Source organism: Pseudophryne corroboree, chromosome 2 (genome assembly GCF_028390025.1).
Source record: "Pseudophryne corroboree isolate aPseCor3 chromosome 2, aPseCor3.hap2, whole genome shotgun sequence".
NCBI lineage: Eukaryota > Metazoa > Chordata > Amphibia > Anura > Myobatrachidae > Pseudophryne > Pseudophryne corroboree.
The window spans coordinates 897,965,153-897,986,875 of record NC_086445.1 but is presented as its reverse complement, the minus strand read 5'-3'; the positions used below and the strand labels follow the sequence as shown (position 1 = coordinate 897,986,875).

The 21,723-nt window shown below is 46.4% G+C and overlaps 1 protein-coding gene across 1 annotated transcript in view; it reads left to right on the top strand.

Moving 5' to 3' along the window:
• Positions 1–210: 210 nt before the first annotated feature.
• PAFAH1B1 (platelet activating factor acetylhydrolase 1b regulatory subunit 1) overlaps positions 211–21,723 on the top strand; it is a 174,106-nt gene continuing 152,593 nt past the window's right edge. Inside the window, exon 1 of the mRNA XM_063956025.1 lies at positions 211–654. The gene's annotated coding sequence lies outside the window, so the exon portion shown is untranslated. The remainder of the gene's footprint in view (positions 655–21,723) is intronic.

Here is a 21,723-nt window from a genome sequence, read left to right as displayed (position 1 = left end):
TCGTGGCTCCTCCCCCTGATGGAAAAGGTCCCTTAGCCACTTGGATCTAGCCTCAACCAAATGGTAACCTGCTGCTGCCTGCAGAATGACAGCTCCTAGCGGACACACACCAGTCATGTGACATCTTGACGAGCCATATCCCACTACGCATGCGCTCTCCTCGCTCCCTGCGTCACCGGGCATTGTCATCCCTCCCCCCTCCGCCTCTTTCCTGCCGTCCACGCCTAGACAGCAGCAACAGCTCCCGCGCCTGCGCGTACTCCCTGCCCCGCCTTCTCCCCCCCACCAGCAGCCGGCCGCTCGCTCCCTCCTCCCCCCACAGCGGTTGATATGACGTCACCGCGCTGCTGCTGATCCCCGTTTCGTTGACAGCGCGGCGGCGGCGACTGCCCAAAGTGCCCGGCGGAAGGGACGGTGCGGAGAGGAGGACGCGGGACACCGAGCAGGGTGGAGGAGGGCTCACCGCCTGTGGAGGATAACACGCACTGCACTGAGGGCCCGGATTTCGCGCCGCGCCCAGCCCGTCATCTCCATTCCCCGCACACCGGCTTCCCTGCGTCAGTGTCCCTCCCCTCCGTGTGTGTGAGCCGTGCCCGCCCTGCCTCAGGAGCTGCCGGCCCTGCAGCGGCCATCGCCCGTCGGATGAGTCCTCCGGTAAGTACCGAGCTGCACTGTGTGACGTGCCCTGCTGAGGACGGAGCAGGAGGAGGAGGCGGTGGGGAGGGAGGGGATGGGGACCAGGCCTGGTACTGGCGATGTGGCTGCTGCCGCCGCCGCCGCCTCCTTCTTCTCCTTCATCTTCTCTCTCCCTCTCAAAATGGCGGCCAGCCGTTACAGCTCACACACCGCAGGGGGCTGCTGGGGAGGAGGCTGCCTCTGGGGTGGGGGGATGCTGGGGCGAGGCAGTTCCTGGCTGGGGCACTGGTTGTGATCCGGCCCGGTGCACCCTGCCCGTCATACCCCCAGCCTCATTATGGCAGCTCCCGGTGCACGCCCGGCTGTGTCCTGCACCCCTGGTGTTGCCGGGTGACCTCACAGCATCATCAGCATCGGCCATTGTGTCCCTCCCGAGTGTAGCCTGCAGCAGATGGGGGGCCAGGCCACCTCTTCCTCATATAACATATGTTACCTCCATGCTGCTGCTAATGTCATGCCCCGGTGCAGCTTGCATAAGGATGTTTACTGCTGTCACCTTCATCCCTGTATTGTGGCTGATGGGCAGCATAGTGATTATTAGCCATGTAGAGGATTATCATGCATTATGTAATATTAGTGACTGGGGTGCATGGCTGTGCAGCGTGATTTGACATTGCTTAATGACTTATCTGCTGCATTTCATTCCTAGATAAGGTAAGCTGTACTATAGGTCGTCCTGCAGCTTTGCTCTTTCAGATACAGTTTTGGCCCTTGATCATCTTGAAAACACGAGTGTCATAATTGATACACTATTTTTATATTTGTGTCCATCTTTATCCATGGAGGGTAGTAAATTTCTATACCTTATAACAAAGCAAATCTGGTATTGCACAAAAATCAGAAATATGCAGATTTATGACGTTGGACTACTGCAGACCTACAATGTCGTCCCAGGGGATGCTGCAAATTGCAAGTCAGTCACCGGAGAGGCAGAACTGGAGGACCTGACATGTCTTGGACTTCCTTGAAAAGGATTGTTGAAAGGCTACACCCATATCATAAAGACCCATTATTGGTTGTCCTCTGCAGTGCTTGTTTATGTATGCGTTTCCCGACAGAATGTCTTGTGTGCTCTTACAATCCAATAAATGCCTTTATTTTAGCAGGGTGACTTGCAGTATTCCTGTTGCATGTGTTGGAGGTGAAATTGTCAGAGGCGGGGAGTGGGAGATGGGTGATTCACTCCCAAGGTGTGTGTGTGTTGTGCACACCCTTGTTTTATACCCTGGCTATATACCACCTCTCCATGAAAATGATGCTGTTAAACTGCCCTGTGCATATAGAGAACAGAGATTATAACTCAGTGATGGCAATGTTTTCTTTATCTCCAAGGTCTTGTATTTTTTCTTTTTTAATCTGTGTATCTCACTTAAATATTTTGTATGACTTTATAAGAATTCGATCTGATTGGCAGCATCTGAGACGGCTCCAAGTGAAGAATAAAACAATTCCTCCCTGACTGGACCTTGTTTGTGGTATCACACAGAGGGATGCTTTGCAGAGACTGTGGAGACTGGGTGGAGTAAGGGAGCACAAGCTTAGGCATGGCTGTTATCAGCCTCCAAACATTTCATTGCATCTCTGGAAAACCAGAATGCAGCATCACATTTTGGGATACATTTGTTTGCATATCTAGGAGAGAATTCAGATAAATGTTTAGAATTCTTAATGGCAATGACTATAAAGTGAAAAAAGACAAATTGAGTAACTGTTTTTGTTTTGCACATTGTTACACACTTGTTGACTTACTGTTTTTGTTACAGTAATTGGTTTGCACAGCTTGATGCTGTGTTTTATCATAATTGGTTGCTTTTGTCACAGGTGTCTAATTTTAAGTTTTTAGATAGTATCCTGTGTTTGATACTTTCCCTCTAGCTATATTACATCTGCAGTATGCCTAGGTGTTAGGTTTATGGAGTTGAACTTTGGTTTTAGTCTTAGTGCACAATGTTGAATATTGTTTAGATACACTTTCTGGGTGTCGCATGGACTTTTAAACCATGCTTTCATACACTGTGACATGCCCTCTTTGTGAAGTGTCTGTACAAAGGTGCCGTTCCGCGTTGCTCTTTCTGTTCATTTCATCTATTGTATTCTCCAGAAATGCGTATTAACTAATGTTATCTGGAATCCTGAAAATGAAATCGTTAGTGCACTATATACTTTCATAGTGTTGCAAGTCGGCCTCACCCTGTGAACATTTCGCTTTTAAATAAAATTATGTAGTTAAGATTTTTTTTTATTTTTATTTTGAAGCAGCTTTGTTTCATATTAAAAGGAACATACCTTAGACCACATCCACCTGTGTACAATTATCTGTCATTCTGTTTATAAGTCCTCGCTCTTTGTCTTAATACATGCCACTCCTACAATGCAGTGCTTGCCTAATGCTTTCAAAGTTCTGTGTTGCATCATTCTGTAGCTTAAGTATTTGATGTATTACAGATCTTCATTGTCATTTGTGTACTTTGGTTTTTCTTAATAGTTATCACAGTGATTGCTGTGCTCTTTTGTGGTAACCCCCACCTCTCACCCAGACACAAAGGAAGTTTGACACCTGCTCTTAGGCATGTGTTCTGTGATGTTATGCCTGAGAGTGGCTTTCACATTGTACTATACAAAGCATCCGATTCTACTATATGAAGCAGTCCGTACTAAAATCTGCTGTCCTTGTCTCTAGAAATGACGTAACATTAGTACAGTTCTACTAAATGGTACCTTGTTTTTATCTGACACTGATTTTGTTTTAGCTGAAAATGTATATATTACTTTTAAATGTTGCAGATTTTTTTTGTTGCTTAGATTAAGCAAAGGTTACATGTGGTGATATAATCTTGTATTATTGGCAGAAGTTGCAGGTTTTTTTGTTATTGTTTGAGTACCATGCACTTTGCTGCCATGTCAGAGACTATGCATGAGGAATACATTGGTTTTCACTCATAAGATGTCCACAATGTACGTTGTTGTGTGTGGATTTTATTATTATTTTTTTTTTTTTTTTTTTTAAGTATGCTACTGGTGTCCAATTGTATGACGTCTGACAGACAAAATTTGAAACTCCCTCACTAGTTAATTACTATTTAATATTGAATTGACAGAGTAAATAGATTTGCTCACTCGCTACTAGCAGCAATGTGTCCAAAATGCGCTATTTTCCAGTTTTCAGTCCAGTTTATGTTGAACCAGCTGTTTCATAGGGAATAATGGGGCAGATGTATTAACCTGGAGAAGGCATAAGGAAGTGATAAACCAGTGATATGTGCAAGATGGATAAAGGCAGCAGCCAATCAGATCCTAACTGTTAATTTACATATTGGAGCTGATTGGCTGGTGCCTTTATCACCTTGCACATATCACTGGTTTATCACTTCCTTATGCCTTCTCCAGGTTAATACATCTGCCCCAATGCGATCTACTTTGGAGTGATATTTGCAAATGCAGCTGAGCACTGTTGTAGAGGAAGCATCGTGTGTATGATAGATGATAGTCTGCATTGAATGGGAGTGAATTCAGTTGTTTTACCAGGTGCCCAAAGTAATAGGTGCCCATCGGAGCAATTCAGTTGTTTTCAGATTGGCTGGCTATTATTTTACACGCGCCCAAAAGGTTTTGGGGGGGTATTCAATTAGCTCAGGTAATCTGTAAGCTATTGCATTTGCCACCCAGCCTATTCAATTAAGGCCCATATTTTTATTTTTATTGTATTTTTTAGGAACATTTTCACAAATGCCTTTAAACTTTCTTTGTGTGTGTGTGAAAAGGCATTGGCGAAAAATGTCTCAATCATCAAATGGCCCGCATTTTCGCAGGTGAGAATGTTGATTCGCCAATCCACATGGTTTTCACTCCTGAATTTTTCGCCTAGGCGAAAAAAACTGACTTAATTGAATACACCCCTTAGAATCTAGATGCAGCTACCTAGTGCTTTATACCCCTTTCACATCGCCAATCCGGATCCCACCAAAGGCAGGCTTCCCGGCAATATGCTTGGATCGATTGCCATAGCGGCAGGGGGCGGAGTCGGCAGTGGAGGCAACGCTGGGAGATGAGCTTATCTCCGTGCCGCCTCTCCCTATGTAGTGAACTGGTACCGGGTCGCATTGAACCGGTAACCCGTTCACACTGCCACTGACCCGGTATTCAACCCGGGAATAACACTGCTTTATTCCTCGGTTGAATTACCGGGGTTCAGTTGACCCAGGAATTCGACCATGGCCCCTTTCACCCAGCACATCAACCCGCGTCGATATGCCGGATCGATACCGGTTATTTGTGCGGTGTGAAAGGGGTATTAGTGAAGCAATAGTTGAATTATTCCGTCTGCTGCCCATTAGTTAAGGCGCCTGAGAAAACAATTGAATTCCCAGAGTTTGTGTACTTTATCAATTCACACACGTGCTATTTTTAATTATCAATTTCTCTAACGTCCTAGTGGATGCTGGGGACTCCGTCAGGACCATGGGGATTAGCGGCTCCGCAGGAGACAGGGCACAAAAATAAAGCTTTAGGATCAGGTGGTGTGCACTGGCTCCTCCCCCTATGACCCTCCTCCAAGCCTCAGTTAGGTTTTTGTGCCCGTCCGAGCAGGGTGCAATCTAGGTGGCTCTCCTAAAGAGCTGCTTAGAAAAAGTTTTTAGGTTTTTTATTTTCAGTGAGTCCTGCTGGCAACAGGCTCACTGCATCGAGGGAGTTAGGGGAGAGAAGTGAACTCACCTGCGTGCAGGATGGATTGGCTTCTTAGGCTACTGGACACCATTAGCTCCAGAGGGAGTCGGAACACAGGTCTCACCCTGGGGTTCGTCCCGGAGCCGCGCCGCCGACCCCCCTTGCAGATGCCGAAGATGGAAGAGGTCCAGAAGCAGGCGGCAGAAGACTTTTCAGTCTTCCTGAGGTAGTGCACAGCACTGCAGCTGTGCGCCATTGTTGTCAGCACACTTCACACAGCGGTCACGGAGGGTGCAGGGCGTTGGGGGGGCGCCCTGGGCAGCAATATATAATACCTTTTTATGGCTAAAAATACATCACATATAGCCCTTTGAGGCTATATGGATGTATTTAACCCCTGCCAGATCTCACAGATTCCGGAGAAGAGCCCGCCGAAATAGGGGGCGGGGCTTATTCTCCTCAGCACACAGCGCCATTTTCCTGCTCAGCTCCGCTGTGAGGAAGGCTCCCAGGACTCTCCCCTGCACTGCACTACAGAAACAGGGTAAAACAGAGAGGGGGGGGCACTTTTTTTTGGCGATATTAATATATTTAAGCTGCTATAAGGATACAACACTTATATAGGGTTGGTCCCATATATATTATAGCGCTTGGGTGTGTGCTGGCAAACTCTCCCTCTGTCTCCCCAAAGGGCTAGTGGGGTCCTGTCTTCAATAGAGCATTCCCTGTGTGTCTGCTGTGTGTCGGTACGTGTGTGTCGACATGTATGAGGACGATGTTGGTGTGGAGGCAGAGCAATTGCCGGTAATGGTGATGTCACCCCCTAGGGAGTCGACACCGGAATGGATGGCTTTGTTTATGGAATTACGTGATAATGTCAGCACATTACAAAAATCGGTTGACGACATGAGACGGCCGTCAAACCAGTTGGTACCTGCCCAGGCGTCTCAGACACCGTCAGGGGCTGTAAAACGCCCTTTACCTCAGTCGGTCGATCCAGACACGGACACTGAATCTAGTGTCGACGGTGAAGAAACAAACGTATTTTCCAGTAGGGCCACACGTTATATGATCACGGCAATGAAGGAGACTTTGCATATCTCTGATACTACAAGTACCACAAAAAGGGGTATTATGTGGGGGGTGAAAAAACTACCTGTAGTTTTTCCTGAATCAGAGGAATTGAATGATGTATGTGATGAAGCGTGGGTTAACCCAGATAGAAAAGGGCTAATTTCTAAAAAGTTATTGGCATTATACCCTTTCCCGCCAGAGGTTAGGGCGCGCTGGGAAACACCCCCTAAGGTGGATAAGGCACTCACACGCTTATCAAAACAAGTGGCGTTACCGTCTCCTGATACGGCCGCCCTCAAGGATCCAGCTGATAGGAGGCTGGAAACTACTCTAAAAAGTATATACACACACACTGGTGTTATACTGCGACCAGCCATCGCCTCAGCCTGGATGTGCAGTGCTGGAGTGTTCTGGTCGGATTCCCTGACTGAAAATATTGATACCCTGGATAGGGACAGTATTTTACAGACTTTAGAGCAATTAAAGGATGCTTTTCTTTATATGCGAGATGCTCAGAGGGATATTTGCACTCTGGCATCGAGAGTAAGTGCGATGTCCATATCTGCCAGAAGAAGTTTATGGACACGACAGTGGCCAGGTGATGCGGATTCCAAACGGCATATGGAAGTATTGCCGTATAAAGGGGAGGAATTATTTGGCGTCGGTCTATCGGATTTGGTGGCCACGGCAACTGCCGGGAAATCCACCTTTTTACCTCAGACCCCCTCCCAACAGAAAAAGACACAGTCTTTTCAGCCGCAGTCCTTTCGGTCCTATAAGAACAAGCGGGCAAAAGGACAGTCATATCTGCCCCGAGGCAGAGGAAAGGGTAAGAGAGGGCAGCAAGCAGCCCCTTCCCAGGAACAGAAGCCCTCCGCGGGTTCTGCAAAGCCCTCAGCATGACGCTGGGGCTTTACAAGCGGACTCAGGAGCGGTGGGGGGTCGACTCAAGAATTTCAGCGCGCAGTGGGCTTGCTCACAGGTGGACCCCTGGATCCTGCAGGTAGTATCTCAGGGTTACAGGTTGGAATTCGAGAAGTCTCCCCCTCGCCGGTTCCTAAAGTCTGCTTTGCCAACGTCTCCCTCAGACAGGGCGACGGTATTGGAAGCCATTCACAAGCTGTTTTCTCAGCAGGTGATAGTCAAGGTACCCCTCCTACAACAGGGAAAGGGGTATTACTCCACGCTATTTGTGGTACCGAAGCCGGACGGCTCGGTAAGACCTATTCTAAATCTGAAATCTTTGAACCTGTACATACAAAAATTCAAGTTCAAGATGGAATCACTCAGAGCAGTGATAGCGAATCTGGAAGAAGGGGACTTTATGGTGTCCCTGGACATAAAAGATGCTTACCTGCATGTCCCAATTTGCCCTTCACATCAAGGGTACCTCAGGTTCGTGGTGCAAAACTGTCATTATCAGCTTCAGACGCTGCCGTTTGGATTGTCCACGGCACCTCGGGTCTTTACCAAGGTAATGGCCGAAATGATGATTCTTCTGCGAAGAAGAGGCGTATTAATTATCCCTTACTTGGACGATCTCCTGATAAGGGCAAGGTCCAGAGAACAGCTGGAGGACGGAGTAGCACTAACCCAAGTAGTGCTGCAACAACACGGGTGGATTCTGAATTTCCCAAAATCTCAGTTGACCCCGACAACACGTCTGCTGTTCCTGGGAATGATTCTGGACACGGTTCAGAAAAAGGTGTTTCTTCCGGAGGAGAAAGCCAAGGAGTTATCCGAACTTGTCAGGAACCTCCTAAAACCAGGAAAAGTGTCTGTGCATCAATGCACAAGAGTCCTGGGAAAGATGGTGGCTTCTTACGAAGCAATCCTATTCGGCAGATTCCACGCACGAACTTTTCAGTGGGATCTGCTGGACAAATGGTCCGGATCGCATCAGCGGATAACCTTATCGCCACGGACAAGGGTGTCTCTTCTGTGGTGGTTGCAGAGTGCTCATCTGTTAGAATGCCGCAGATTCGGCATACAGGACTGGGTCCTGGTGACCACGGATGCCAGTCTGAGAGGCTGGGGAGCGGTCACACAGGGAAGAAACTTCCAGGGAGTATGGTCAAGCCTGGAGATGTCTCTTCACATAAATATACTGGAGCTAAGAGCGATTTACAATGCTCTAAGCCTGGCAAAACCCCTGCTTCGGGGTCAGCCGGTGTTGATCCAGTCAGACAACATCACGGCAGTGGCCCACGTAAACAGATAGGGCGGCACAAGAAGCAGGAGAGCAATGGCAGAAGCTGCAAGGATTCTTCGCTGGGCGGAAGATCATGTGATAGCACTGTCAGCAGTGTTCATTCCGGGAGTGGACAACTGGGAAGCAGACTTCCTCAGCAGACACGATCTACACCCGGGAGAGTGGGGACTTCATCCAGAAGTCTTCCACATGATTGTGAACCGTTGGGAAAAACCAAAGGTGGATATGATGGCGTCTCGCCTCAACAAAAAACTGGACAGGTATTGCGCCAGGTCAAGAGACCCTCAGGCAATAGCTGTGGATGCTCTGGTAACACCGTGGGTGTTCCAGTCAGTGTATGTGTTTCCTCCTCTGCCTCTCATACCCAAAGTACTAAGAATTATACGGCAAAGGGGAGTAAGAACGATACTCGTGGCTCCGGATTGGCCAAGAAGAACTTGGTACCCGGAACTTCAGGAGATGCTCACGGAAAATCCGTGGCCTCTACCTCTAAGACGGGACCTGATTCAGCAGGGACCGTGTCTATTCCAAGACTTACCGCGGCTGCGTTTGACGGCGTGGCGGTTGAACGCCGAATTCTAAGGGAAAAAGGCATTCCAGAAGAGGTCATTCCTACACTGGTTAAAGCCAGGAAGGAGGTGACTGCACAACATTATCACCGCATTTGGAGAAAATATGTTGCGTGGTGTGAGGCCAGGAAGGCCCCCACGGAGGAATTTCAATTGGGTCGATTCCTACATTTCCTGCAAACAGGATTGTCTATGGGCCTCAAGTTGGGGTCCATTAAGGTTCAAATTTCGGCCCTGTCTATTTTCTTCCAGAAAGAATTGGCTTCAGTTCCTGAAGTCCAGACTTTTGTAAAAGGAGTACTACATATACAGCCCCCGGTTGTGCCCCCAGTGGCTCCGTGGGACCTTAATGTAGTTTTGGATTTTCTCAAATCCCATTGGTTTGAGCCACTCAAATCGGCGGATTTGAAATATCTTACATGGAAAGTAACCATGCTACTGGCTCTGGCTTCAGCCAGGAGAGTGCCAGAATTGGCGGCTTTATCGTATAAAAGCCCATATCTGATTTTCCATTCGGACAGGGCAGAACTGCGGACGCGTCCTCATTTTCTGCCTAAGGTGGTGTCAGCGTTTCACCTGAACCAGCCTATTGTGGTGCCTGCGGCTACTAGCGATTTGGAGGATTCCAAGTTGCTGGATGTTGTCAGGGCATTGAAAATATATATTTCAAGGACGGCTGGAGTCAGAAAATCTGACTCGCTGTTTATACTGTATGCACCCAACAAGCTGGGTGCTCCTGCTTCTAAGCAGACCATTGCTCGTTGGATTTGTAGCACAATTCAACTTGCACATTCTGTGGCAGGCCTGCCACAGCCTAAATCTGTCAAGGCCCATTCCACAAGGAAGGTGGGCTCATCCTGGGCGGCTGCCCGAGGGGTCTCGGCATTACAACTCTGCCGAGCAGCTACGTGGTCGGGGGAGAACACGTTTGTAAAATTCTACAAATTTGATACCCTGGCTAAAGAGGACCTGGAGTTCTCTCATTCGGTGCTGCAGAGTCATCCGCACTCTCCCGCCCGTTTGGGAGCTTTGGTATAATCCCCATGGTCCTGACGGAGTCCCCAGCATCCACTAGGACGTTAGAGAAAATAAGATTTTACTTACCGATAAATCTATTTCTCGTAGTCCGTAGTGGATGCTGGGCGCCCATCCCAAGTGCGGATTGTCTGCAATACTTGTACATAGTTATTGTTACAAAAAAATCGGGTTGTTATTGTTGTGAGCCGTCTGTTCAGAGGCTCCTACGTTGTCATACTGTTAACTGGGTTCAGATCACAAGTTGTACGGTGTGATTGGTGTGGCTGGTATGAGTCTTACCCGGGATTCAAAATCCTTCCTTATTGTGTACGCTCGTCCGGGCACAGTATCCTAACTGAGGCTTGGAGGAGGGTCATAGGGGGAGGAGCCAGTGCACACCACCTGATCCTAAAGCTTTATTTTTGTGCCCAGTCTCCTGCGGAGCCGCTAATCCCCATGGTCCTGACGGAGTCCCCAGCATCCACTACGGACTACGAGAAATAGATTTATCGGTAAGTAAAATCTTATTTTAATACTGATTTATTTAAGCTTGTTGCGTTCCCTGTGCATAGTACACAAATGTATGTAAATGTTGAAGAAGCGTACCTTTAAAAACATGCAGATATTTCAAACCTAACTTTCATAGAAGTGGAACTAAAATTGGGAAAATTGTTTCCTCTGTAGAGGAGTGGTTCTCAGACTTGTCTGCAGACATTGCTTATATTATGTATTCTTTCACAGGGACATAGGTGGAGTAACTGTTCCAGTTATCTAATATATCCTGTGATGAAATGCAAAAAAGACACTTCACCATTGGAGAGGCCTGAGCACAGGCCAGAGAACCACTGCTGTGTAAGATGGTGATTTCTCAGCACATTGAGCCTATCCACAAAGCAAGTTTTGCCTTGTACACCATAAAAGTGCCCAGGAAAACATGTGATATCGGCTGTTCTGTAACTGGTTATGTGCACATTTAAACATTGCAGCTATGTTCTGCGCTACATTGCCAGTAATGGTGGTCCTTTTACTGAGAGTCACATTTCTTTCAACTATGGTCCAAAAACCCAGGTTGGATGCATTTGCACTAGAGGCGACCCTGGTAGAGATCAGGGTCGTGGACCTCGACCCAGGAAATTTCTGTTTATACATAGCACAGATAAGAAAAAAAAAATTTACATTTTTTTTTATTTTTTTATTTCTGAAAGGGACATTACTGGATTCTGTGTAAACGGGTTTGATACTGGAACCTTTTGGGGTTGATTCATTTCAGTGCTAATTGAATAGCGCCAGGAGGGAGCGATTCAATTCAGCGCGATGCTAAGTCAGAGAATGCCCGTACTCGCAGACTAAACAGGGTGTTTAGTCGCGAGAGTGGGCATTCTCTAACTAAAGTGCCTCGCCGCGTTGGTGTTTGCGCCGCGCTAGAGAAGAAAACATCATGGACCTAGTTGTTGGATTTCAATTTCTGTGAATTTTATGAAGCTATAACATCTGTAGAACATCAGGCTGTTGCCATTTTAACACTATTTCAGGAGACCGTGTTATGTCATGCTATTCCTTTTCCTTGCACTAAATCACTCGTTACAGCTGAACTCAGGAGCTCAGGTTAGTCAAGGAGGGATAGATATAAAGGGGTATATTCAATTAAAGTCAGAGCCGGGTGGAAGCTGCCGTGAGGTCGGGCGGGTGAGTGACATCCAGCTGTAGCGCTGATGTCTCCTGTGTGCCCACCGGCTGTCCCCCCAAGTCTCCCTGCGGCTCGCCTCCTCTGGGTCCATCTCATTCCGACATCATTTTGATGTCGGATTGAGATGGTCAAAAACGGGGCCAAAACCTGTCGGATTTGGCCCCGTTTTCGACATCAACACGTGGATCGGCAGCTATTTCGCCGATCCACGTGCTTTTCAACAAGTCGAATAGCTTTTAATAGGTCGAATCAGGATTCGACCTTAAAAAGTCGAAAACTGCCGTCTTTTCGACAGACTGCAGTTTTCGACTGCAATTGAATATACCCCAAAGTATCTTCTCACATGCATTCTAACTGCACTAAAGGGGTAATTCAGAGTTGATCGTAGCAGCAAATTTGTTAGCAGATAGGCAAAACCATGTGCACTGCAGGGGGTGGGCAGATATAACGGGCAGAGAGAGTTAGATTTGGGTGGGTTATATTGTTTCTGTGCAGGGTAAATACTGGCTGCAGTTTGAACACACCCCACCCAAATCTAACTCTCTGCCTGATCTCTTCCCCCCCCCCCCCCCCTCTGCAGTGCACATGGTTTTGCCCATCTGCTAACAAATTTGCTGCTACAATCAGGTCTGAATTGGGTCCAAAGTACCAGAATTCAGTACCAAGAAAAGGGAATTTCTCCGGCAGTGTCCACAGGTTATCCACAAGATAACATTGGGATATGATGACGCGGATTTGCACCAAATTTTCAAACTTTCGGTCTCCCAGCATGCAACGGGCCCGTCCATATATCCCAGCCTCCTGGCTCAGGCAAATAATTTTTTGTGTCGGACATACTAACAAGTCCAGCAGACGTTACCAGGCTGTGGCCGGAGTACGGGGAGAAGGTAAGGCATCTGTTCCGCTTAGAGGGGGAACACGGACACACCCGCACTTTTTTGGGAGGAGACTACCAAACTGTCGCGGCTGCCACCCACGGTGTACTAGCTCTAGGCCGTAGGGATCATAGGCTCCAGGGGGGGTATTATGAGACCGTGATCCCTAGGGTTGATGCCAGCAGTTGGGAGTCAGAAGCTCCCCTGGTCAACCCTCCCCCCAGTTCATGACCAATTTCCTCAGAGTCTCCCGCCATGAACTGGTTTCCCGCTTCCGTCTGAGATGCTGTGTATCTGAAAGGACCCAGTTGCAGCATAGTCTGCTGTGTGGCTGGTGCGTCAGTGTTCACTTTGGCGTCTGTGTTCAGCGTTCACCAACGTATTGATCGGTCCTGGAAGCGGGGTTAGTCTCCCTGTATCCCACTCTACTAAGCACAGGTAATACAGCACTAAGTCTCTATCTACCTTTTGAGTACAAAAGTGCCTAATGCATATGAGTCTGATAATTATTGCTGTTTTCTTTCACTGTGCGACTGAAGACTGTTAAATCCTATATAAGGTAATGCAGTAATAGGTTTCTCCTATGTACTTGAAATGTATTTGTAGTTGATTTTGTGCTCGTATTGCTTATACTGGTCCAGAAGCCAAATTGGTCGTTCCGACCATACTCCATCTCAAAGCGCTGAACAAGTACATTTGAGTGGCTCGGGTTTTTTTATGGAGACTTTACGTTACATTATTTTTGCCATGGAGCAGGAGGATTTTAGGGCATCCCGGGAGATCCAGGATGCTTATCTATATGTTCTTATAGCACTGTCCCATCAGCGCTATGTCAGGTTTGCTATCCTCCAGCATAATTTTGAGTTTCAGGCCCTACCATTTGGACTGACCACAGCTCCCAGATTGTTCACCAAAATTTATGGTGGTGATGGCATATTATCTCCGTTTGCAGGAGATAAGTATTTTTAAAAAAAATCTATACCTCGACGACTTATTAATCCTGGCACAGTCTCAGGAATTGTTCAGTGTCATCTGCAACAGACAACAGCTTGTTACAGAGATACGGTTGGCTCATAAATTGGGAAAAGTCGTCTGGTTCCGTCACAACGGATCACTCACTTGGGGGCTGTGTTGGAATTGGGTGTTCAGAGAGTAGTTTTACCTCTGAACAAAATATCCAAAATTCACTTAAGGATTTAGGAGTTGCTACACAGTCAAACGTTATCCATTTACGTGGTAGTGTATGTGATGGGCTTGATAGTGTAGACATTCAACATGATGGAGTATACTCTGTTCCACTCAATACATCTGCAACGTCTGATCCTTTCCAAGTAGAAAGGTTTTTTTCATCAGACAATAAAAGCGCAGATTATGGTCTTCCTCTGGAAGTTAGGAGGCTATCAGGACAAAGGGAGGCTCCTTTGAATATCAGATTAGGAAACTCTGACAATGGATGCCAGCCTGCAGGGCTGGGGTGAAAGAATATCCTTCTGGTGAAACTAGTTTGAATCTGCTCGGACATTGTATGGCAGTGGCGTACCTCAACAATCAGGGAGGATCTCTCAGCCAAAACACAATGAAGAAGGTAAGTTGCATCTTAAGGTGGGCAGAACTTCATTATCCATCCTTGTCCGCAGTATTCATTCCAGGAGTCCTAAACTAGAAAGCGGATTTTCTCAGTCAACTCGCCATTCATGCAAACGAATGGGCTTTACACCCCAAGGTCTTACAAACTTTAATAGATAATGGGGGTTACCGGAGATAGATCTCATGCCGTCCCGTCAGAACAACAAAGTTTCCGCATACAGGTCAAGAACAAATCCCAGAGTGATCTTTGTGGATGACTTGTCAACTTTCGTCTGGCTCATGTTTCCACCAATCGCCTTGTAATCCAGGGTGATACAAAAGGTAAGAACAGGTAAGTGTGCTGTGATACTAATAGCTCCGGCTTGGTCCAGAAGACATTGGCACACAGATCTACAGAGGATGTCGTTGGATGATCCGTTCCTACTCCTTCAACATCCAGATCTACCGTCTCAGGGTCCTGGTTATCACAAACACCTGGATCGACTGTCTTTGATGGCATGGCTCTTGAGACTTACATCTTGAAGGCAAGAGGATTCTCACAACAGGTAATTCAAACTATGCTCAGAGCAAGGGAAATTTCCTCTGCTCTAATTTATCACCAAGTATGGCAAACCTATATTCAATGGCGCAATGATCAAAAATTTGACCCTTGGTTCTTCAGAGTTTCCAGAGTCTTAGCATTCCTTCAGACAGGAATGCATAAAGGTTTATCGGGGGCTTCCTTGAGAGTACAAGTGTCAGCATTGACTGTATGGTTCAAAAAGAAAGCTGCTAACCTGCAGGATGTGCATACTTTTTTTTATTTTATTTTTATTTTACTTTCCCCCCCCCAGGGAATGCTGCACTTTCAACCTCCTTTTGTTCCTCCTCCTAGTCCTAAAGGCTCTTCAGGTTGTCCCATTTGAACCACTTAAAAGATTGGATCTTAAATTGCTGATAGCTAAAGTTCTCTTTCTACTGGCTATTGCTTCAGTTAGAAGAATTTGAGATTTAGAGGCATTGTTATGTCGCCCTCCATTTCTGTTTTAATTTTTTTTTTTAATTCAGATAGAGCGATTCTTAGGGTGTGTGTACACACGGTGAGATCCTTGCTATGCCCAATTTTCACTTGCGATTTCCCTTGAACTCCCCCAGAGCACAGCACCACCGATTTTGACTAACTTTTCTTGAGATATGGACTGTGTGCTTATGATTTTGGCTTATGTGAGATGAACTAGATAGTACACCGATCTAGCAAGGATTGACTTGCCTGCACAGTCTATCTTTTCTTGCGATGCCGACCTGGCGGGACCGCGCATCGAGATCGAACCGGGATCGCAAGGTGACTTTCACCTTGCGATCTGCACTAACTTTCCTTGCGATTTTGACTGTATAGTCAAAATCGAAAGAAAATATCTCACCGTGTGTACACACCCTTAGAACCAAATCTGGGTATCTTCCTAAGGTGGTTTCTAAATTCCACCTTAACGAAGAAATGGTAGTCTGTCTTCCAGGGGATAGACTTTTCTGCGGGAGATGCATCGTTGGATGTAGTCCGTGCCTTAAGGATCTACGTGAAACGTACCCATGCAATCAGAAGACGGACACTCTCATTGTTCTCTACGGATTTCACAAGAGAGGATGGCCTGCTGATAAGCATGCACTGGCGAAGTGGCTTCGGATGAACATTTCAGAAGCATACTCTAAAGCTGATCTCCCTGTTTTGGCTAATGTCTCTGTTCATTCTACTTGTAAGGCAGGTCCATTATGTGCTGCTTCAGCAGAATAGATAGGTTAGGTAGACACATGGGGTATATTTACTAAAATTCGTATTTTTCAGAATGAGGTTAAAGTTGAAACACGAATGACATCGAAAGTGTAAATTTGCAACTTTTTGAATTTATTAAGACTAATTTACTAAGCTTGTCGTATTCTGCATTTTCGTGTTTTCCGATGTCGATGTAATTCGTATTTTTTTGCAATGTTTTACGGGAGTGAATAGTAAAACACTGCCGACATTAACGCAATGAATCTCGGCTGGATCTGTGAGATCCGTGCAGGGCTTCATTGTGCACCTTTCGTAATAAAAATAACATTGTTACAAATCTAAAAATAAATAAATGCGTGGGGTCCCCGTCCTAAGCAAAACCAGCCTTGGGCTCTTTGAGCCGGTCCTGGTTGACAAAATATGGGGAGAAAAATGAAAAAATGACAGGGGTTCCCCCATATTTCATAAACCAGCACCGGGCTCTGCGCCTGGTCCTGGTTCCAAAAATACGGGGACAAAAAGCGTAGGGGTCCCCCGTATTTTTGAAACCAGCACCGGGCTCCACTAGCCAGGTACATAATGCCACAGCCGGGGGACACTTTTCTACTGGTCCCGGCGGCCCTGGCATTACATACCCAACTAGTCACCCCTGGAGGAGTGGGAACCCCTTAAATCAAGGGGTCCCCCCCTCCAGCCAACCAAGGGCCAGGGGTGAAGCCTGAGGCTGTGTCCCCCCCCCAATCCAAGGGCGGCGGATGGGGGGCTGATAGCCTTTTGAAAAAAATGTGGATATAGTTTTTAGAAGCAGTACTACAAGCAGTACCTGTTGAAAAAATTATACTCACATAATCCATTATACCTTCTGTTCTTTGTATAATCCACGTACTTGGCAAAATAAAAAAATGGAAACCCGACCACGCACTGAAAGGGGCCCCATGTTTACACATGGGACTCCTTTCCCCGACTGCCAGGACCCCCCCTGACTCCTGTCAAAGAGGGTCCCTTCTGCCAATCAGGGAGCGCCACGTCGTGGCGCCCTCCTGATTGGCTGTGTGCACCTGTAGTGTCTGTGAGGCAGCACATGGCAGAGATACAATGTAGCGCCTATGCGCTCCATTGTATCCAATGGTGGGAACTTTGCGGTCAGCGGTTGACCGAAAGTAACCTCACCGCTGACCGCAAAGTTCCCACAATTGGATACAATGGAGTGCATAGGCGCTACATTGTATCTCTGCCGTGTGCAGTCGGGGGGGAAAGGGGTCCCATGTGTAAACATGGGGCCCCTTTCAGTGCGTGGTCGGGTTTCCGTTTTTTTATTTTGCCAAGTACGTGGATTATACAAAGAACAGAAGGTACAATGGATTATGCGAGTATAATTTTTTCAACAGGTACCCCTAGGATTCTACATGGAGAAGAGGACCGAGCCTCGTGTGAACATAGGTAAGTATGTATGTTTGGAGGTGTGCATGTATGTAATAAACTTTTATACTGTCACGGTGTGTGTGTCCTGTTTTTTTGGGTGTTTTTTGTTAGTAGTAGTACAGGTACCAGCGGGCCCGGTTTTCCACCGCATGCTGGTACTTGTGGTTCTCCAAGTACCAGCTTGCGGGGGAGGCTTGCTGGGACTTGTAGTACTGCTACTAAAAACAATATTCAATTTTTTTTCAAAAGGTTATCAGCCCCCCATCCGCTGATCTTGGATGGGGGGGGACAGCCTCGGGCTTCACCCCTGGCCCTTGGGTGGCTGGAGGGGGGGGACCCCTTGATTTAAGGGGTTCCCACTCCTCCAGGGTACCCCGGCCAGGGGTGACTAGTTGGGTATGTAATGCCAGAGCCGCCGGGACCAGTATAAAAGTGTCCCCGGCTGTGGCATTATGTACCTGGCTAGTGGAGCCCGGTGCTGGTTTCAAAAATACGGGGGACCCCTACGCTTTTTGTCCCCCGTATTTTTGGAACCAGGACCAGGCGCAGAGCCCGATGCTGGTTTATGAAATATGAGGGAACCCCTATAATTTTTCCCCCCATATTTTGTCAAGCAGGACCGGCTCAAAGAGCCCGAGGCTGGTTTTGCTTAGGAGGGGGGACCCCACGCATTTAAAAAAAAAAAAAAAAAAAAAAAAATTAACACTTTCCTACCCCTTCCCACTGATAAACATGCACGGATCTGACGGATCCGTGCATGCCTATCAGAACACGGTAAAAACAAGCAGGTCTATTTTAAAACTGCTTTTTTTTACGATTTGTATTTATTCACGGCAGTGTTTGGCTATTGCCGGCAGTGTTTGTGAAATACAAATTTCAGTAAATGACCGAGTTCTATCAAATAACAGGCGTATTTGACCGATGGTGTATTAATTCGTATTTTTTTTCTTGGACTTCAAAAAAAATACGAATGCCCTCATCACTGCCGAGATTTGTGCTTAGTAAATTCCCGAGATGACACTTTGAAGAAAAAAACGCAAAATCGGTCAAAATCGGGACCTTAGTAAATATACCCCATGGTCTTCCATTAACACATTCATTAGACATTATGCCTTTGATACCTTTGCCTCTCAGGACACTGAATTCGGGTGAAGGATTCCCCTGTGCAATCAGGAGTGTCCCCACCACTAAATTGCTTTGGGACACCCCCATGTTATCATGTGGATAACCTGTGGAACCTGACGGAGAAATATACGTTATGGTAAGAATTTACCGTTGATAACTCTATTTCTCCTAAGTCCACAGGGATCCCACCCTGACGCATCTGATTTGAGGATCCTTTTACTCACTAACCTCTTCCTTCTTGTACGGAAGGGTGTGCATGTGTGTTCTTCTCGCCTGATTAGGGCTCTCTGATGCTCCTGCCTTGAGCTTTGGAAAAACAATTGGTTTGCCTGAGCCAGGAGGCGGGGATATATGGACGGGCCCCTTGCATGCTGGGAGGCCGAAAGCTTTGACCGTTTGGTGCAAAGCCGCTGTCGCATCATCATATACCAATGTTATCCTGTGGACTTAGGAGAAATACCGTTATCAACGGTAAGTTCTTACCATAACGTATATTTTAGTGCATAATCTCAACGGAAAATAAATGAAGGCATTAAAATAAATTTAAAGTAAAAAGAAATAACAGAGCGTTCCATTCAAGGTAGACTTCAACCAATGCTACCGTTCTAAGGGGGGGGATTCCATTCTTTTTCCCACGGCCGTTAGATGTCGCCCAACGGAAGCAATTCAATTCTTCTGCCGTTTTTATTTTTTATGAAGTCTCCTGAGGTGCAGGAAAAAAATGTGTGCAAAGTTGGCTCTTTGGGCATCCCAAAGCAGGAATTTAGATGGGGTTAGCAGTTTTCTGCAGCTTAACTGTTTGTTTTGGCAAAATATGCATGTGCGCCCAAAAATAGAGTAGTGACAATTGTTTGACTGTCCAAAAAGTCTCATTTAGATTGGAAAGTTAAATGGCCAAAACAATTGAATCCCCCTTAGTGTCCCCGCTAGGCTGATCACACGCTTACCTCAGCAATCCCATGGAAAAAATAATTGTTTAAACCTTGTTTTATCATGAATGTTTTAATGAATTTTAGATTGTAAGCTCGCAAGAGCAGGGCGTTCTTTCCTCTTCTTGCTTTACACTCTCTTATATTCCACACTTCATTTGATGGCACCTAACCCCTAGTTTTCCATACTTGTCCTATATTGTCTTGAACTGTAAGTGCTGTTTTTCTTGTTTGCTCATTTGATTATTTACTGTGTAATGGGCGCTGTGGATCCCTTGTGGTGCCATATACATAAAGCGCTGGCAGCCAGCAGGTATAGCCCAATGGAGCACCCCTGGGGGTGGCATGCTAAAATGAGCAAAATGTGACCAGTTTGAGCACTCAAACTGGACATTTCACGTTACTCCCATTAGCTTGGTCGGGATTAGGTGCTATACGTGGCTAAACACAACCACTCTAAACATGACAAGTGCGACCATTAAGCACAACTGAATATTGCCCCTCTTTCCCCCTGTCACTTTAGACTGGATATCGGGAGCAATCAACAATTGAAAATTGCCCTAAATATCTATAAAGAAAACCTCCTGGTTGCTATAAATGTAGTTTTTGTGTCCTTTGTGGTTATTTAATAGCCATTAGTGTGGATGTTTAAATAACATTTAAACTTCCGCACTATGATAAATTCTATGACCATAAGGGGCAAGATTCAATTGTTTTCTTGCTGGCTGCCAGTACATGACACCCAATGGTGCTGTTAAATTGTTGCTCTGCTCAGGCATGACAAGCTGCCAGCACCTGCATTTCATCTCGCACCCCTTTCCCTTGTAATTACCATCTATGACTTCTGTATCAGTTGGGCCGCATGGCTTACATTAAGTAGGACAGACTTCCTGTTAATTTTGCAAAAGTAAGACTGCCCACAGATCGGCCATCCCCACTGGCTGGTAGAGATATTGACCAGCTAATTGCGCAGCACTTTAAAGAGACTGGCCATTATTCCCTTAACCTATTGGGACCCATTGCATGTTTGCTGTGTACCCCAGTGATGACACTGGTAAAATAGACGAATGAGGACCTAAATAAATCCCCATTATATATTTTTTTTAATTTAGACCCAATGTTAATCCAAATGGATATAGATTTGCTAGCATTGTAGCTTGTACACCAAAACATTGCTATTCATTCTATTTCAAGATTTCTATATTCTAGCAACGATAACCTAACTATTTTACCGAAATACGATTAAGCATGTCATTTTGTAAAATGGGATACTCGCCTTGTTGGTGAGCTTTCTTGGAAAAAGCCATCTTTCAAACTCTTATGATCTGTGCGCCCATCTGACGGAAAACTTCCTGTTTTTTCTTGCACTTAAATGGGATTGGGCTTTGAATGGTAACTGTCGTCAGAATACAGTCCATGCAATATATATATTTTTTTTAATAATGTAATTTAAATGGATAAGTGGTCATAGGAGTCAATTCAATTTTGTGTGTATTGAATAGCACTGGAAATTGGCTCCCTGTGTTATTCAGTTCAGCGCAATGTGACTCCTGACGAGAGGGTCTCTTTGTGTACCTGCTGGCGTGATGCTGTTTACTGCCTTTAGTGCAGCGGAAACATCATTTCTCTATCGTCCTAGTGGATGCTGGGGTTCCTGAAAGGACCATGGGGAATAGCAGCTCCGCAGGAGACAGGGCACAAAAGTAAAGCTTTCCGATCAGGTGGTGTGCACTGGCTCCTCTCCCTATGACCCTCCTCCAAGCCAGTTAGATTTTTGTGCCCGGCCGAGAAGGGTGCAATTCTAGGTGGCTCTCCTAAAGAGCTGCTTAGAGAAAGTTTAGCTTAGGTTTTTTACTTTACAGTGAGTCCTGCTGGCAACAGGATCACTGCAACGAGGGACAGAGGGGAGAAGAAGTGAACTCACCTGCGTGCAGGATGGATTGGCTTCTTGGCTACTGGACATCAGCTCCAGAGGGACGATCACAGGTACAGCCTGGATGGTCACCGGAGCCGCGCCGCCGGCCCCCTTGCAGATGCTGAAGTAAGAAGAGGTCCAGAATCGGCGGCAGAAGACTCCTCAGTCTTCTAAAGGTAGCGCACAGCACTGCAGCTGTGCGC